We start from the raw sequence: 3,283 nt of genomic DNA, 5'->3' as shown, positions 1-3,283 counted from the left end.
CTTGATAGAAATGTAGTGGAGTGAAAAGTACAATATTTGTCTTTCAAATGTAGTGAAGTTAAAGTCATAAGTTCCCAGAAAAAATAATACTCAAGTAAAGTACAGATACTCAAAAAGTGTACTTAAGTACAATACTCAAGTAAATGTACTTAGTTACCGTCCGCCTCTGCCAATTACCAATTCTCACTATTAACTAGTTGCTTTTTTAAGCATGCCTGTTATTAACATACTGGCTGTTTATTAGTACTTATAAAGCACATATTCTGACCATATTCTACATCTCTAATCCTACCCAATACCTAAACTTAACAACTACCTTACTAACTATTAATAAGCAGCATAAGTTGTAGTTAATGATTTGTTAATAGTGTGAATTGGATCTTAAAATAAAGTGTGACCACATTTTTATATATAATTAAAAAAAATGGATATAATTTTTATTTTTACAATTATTTTATTAATTTTTTATTTTAGTCGCATATATAGTATTTATACATTATTATTGTTTTTTATTTAAAATATTTATATTTAAAATACAAATTAAACATATTTAAAATTTATTAAAACTATACTGTTTAATAAAGTTTTAAAATTTCCTTGTGATATTGTTTCAGTGTTTGCCATTTAAAATCAAACCTGCAGTGATGATATCATAATTACTTATGAATAATGAATTGTGATTTGTCTACTTTCTTGCATTTATCTGCATACTGAATTGTTATTGGTCTCTTTTTTTCTTGCATATATTTAACCATTTAGCTGCCTTTCCACTGGAAAAAAAAAAGTTATTTATTTTTGTGCACAGCTGACAGAACACAAGACACATATTGAGTGTCATAATGGTTATAAAAATCATTTCATTTACACAAAACCACATAGTAAAACCCAGCACTATAGGACTTTCTTCAAATCTAGCTCTTTTATTAAAGTAAAACTTTACCAATTCTTTTAATGCATATCCCAGCACAAGTATTTCCTTCAAATGTAGTCCTTTCATTCTAGAATTCCTTCATCCCTTTTTTTTCGCCATGTACGTAGTGTTTAGTTTGCGTTCTGCATTGCGATAAGAACGGTGGGCGAGGCTAATCATTCTTTAGCTGTTCTGGCCTTAGAAAGGTCAGCTGTTTGAAATGTCAGGCTTCATTGGAGCCAGATTCACATCGTGCTGCTAAGTGTCCAATTAAAGAGGGTCTGGCAGAGGTTGAGTGGGAAGCACTCTTCACACAGGAGAGCTAATGAGGGGGCCAGGGCACCGAGACCCCCTCGGCACTGATCTACAGGGCCTCAACCAGAGCGGCAGGTTCCAACACTCGGTGTACTCCGAAAAGACCTCCAAGGGCACCGGGAAGGACACGGCTTGATCTCATTAAGGTCTATGGATACATGTATGTTAATTTTTATCATCCCTCTCTCACATATACTCACACCTATGTAATATGTGGATAGGTCAGTGCGTCCCGTTGCTGTATCTGCCTCAGTCATCAAAGAATGCAAGCTGCTTTCCATATAGCAGGAAAACAAGTTTCAGTCACACTCTGCATGGACAAACACAGGTCAGAGGTCAGCGTAGTCGCATATACACTTTCCACACAGAATCCTAATAAGCAGCCGGGCTGTGGGAAGACAGGGACGGACGAGCTCATTTACAGCGGCGATTCTTCATTTACAGCAACTAAAATACCCCGTTCACTTCATCAATAAGTCATTAGGCCCATCTGTAGCCCAGTGATCTACCGGTTTACTAGTTGTTCTTTCAACGATTAGTTTTAATAACTGCATTCGGGGAGTTCTAGATCAGCAAAAAGCGCAAAGGCTCTCCAGAGCCCCTCTGCAGTCTGCTTGTGCACAATTGTGGAGTTATTATGGAGAAAAAGTAGATTTTACTGCACGCTGAAATCAGCAAAATTACCCTCCCAAAATGGCAAGGGCTATAGAGTGAGGGGGGAAAAAGTCACTTTCATTATATAAGCCGAAACTAGGTAAGCTAAAAACCATGTTGCACTGTGCATGTCTTTTGTGAAGTTGTGAAGGTCAGCGGTACAGTCTTGTGTGGCTTTGGGTAACAGATGCTGAGCAAATCTGGGAAAATTAGCCTACTCCACGTGCCTTACATAAACATTATTTTAATCAAAGTGTATTAGAGCAGCCAGATATTTTAGACATATGGGGGCTGCATCCTTCCTGGCTACCCCATCTGTCTCTCCCAGAGCTCTGAATGCAGTTTCAACTTTCACCCAGATGCATTGACAAAACATTCAGCTTCCCATAGAGACGCAGAAGCGTAGGCTGTACCCGCAGCTCTGGGACAGGCACGGCCAGGGTGCTACGACAGGATCGCGGAAATGCTGACAAGTCGCAGGAAAAGGCCTCTTTTTGCAGGTTTTTGCTCTTGGGGTGCAGCTGATGCTTGTTGTGAGAAGTAAGAGAAGTCACAAAGCCCTCACAACCAACACTTGTGAACAAACAATCCTGTCCGTAAAGCCCCATGTAAGTATTCAGTGTTGTTGCGTGGTGTGCTGTGCAGTGAATAACAAACACGCATGCACACAAACCAAAATGCGTATACTTACCGGGGTTGGTGATGGTCAGAAGATCCAGCCTTCGTTGTTGCTGAAAAAGAAACAAAGAGACTTCAGAGGTCTTCTGTCAGAAAGATGAAACAGATCCAGTCAGAGACATTTTTTCTTTTTTACACAGAAATCAAAGTTTGTGCTGTCTGCCTGTTAAGCACATTTTGCTCTCTATCTCTCTCTGGAGACATAAAAGTGTGTCATGCATTTTACATCAATTTTATGTAAATATATGTACATATACAGAGCATATATATCACTCTACGAAACAGAATCGTTCTAAACTGATCTAAACAAACAAACAAAAAAAAATACTGTATTTCTACGGACATGTTTGTTGTAGAAAAAGTACATAGAAAAGGATAGATTTTTTAGCAATAATATATAAATCTTTCCTGTCCTACATTGAGCTCCAAGGTAAAAATTTAAATGTGTTTAATAGCTGAATTCCCAGTTAAAAAGTATATTACCCAGAATTCTTATGAGTGATCCACCAATCAGAGATTTTTTGTTTACCATGGAATTTTAAAATTATTCTTATTAAAATCTCTAGAGAACAAAATTACCGGAAAAATGCTCTCTGAACCAAGATATCATATCATTTAATATTTAATTTACGATAATACATTCTATATTAATTATATATAATATTCATTTTTTTATTATAACACATGCACGCGCACACACACACACACACACACACACACACACAC

The 3,283-nt window shown here is 37.1% G+C and overlaps 1 protein-coding gene across 1 annotated transcript in view; it reads right to left on the bottom strand.

The window, feature by feature from the left end:
* The window catches only part of LOC107707579 (cytosolic carboxypeptidase 6), a 347,536-nt gene that overhangs the window by 99,401 nt on the left and 244,852 nt on the right, over nt 1-3,283 (bottom strand). The gene's annotated exons all lie outside the window — the stretch shown is intronic.

Source organism: Sinocyclocheilus rhinocerous, unplaced genomic scaffold (genome assembly GCF_001515625.1).
Source record: "Sinocyclocheilus rhinocerous isolate Xijiao unplaced genomic scaffold, SAMN03320098_v1.1 scaffold1166, whole genome shotgun sequence".
NCBI classification, from domain to species: Eukaryota; Metazoa; Chordata; class Actinopteri; order Cypriniformes; family Cyprinidae; genus Sinocyclocheilus; species Sinocyclocheilus rhinocerous.
The sequence above is the reverse complement of the archived record's forward strand: the minus strand, read 5'-3'. Positions and strand labels throughout refer to the sequence as shown.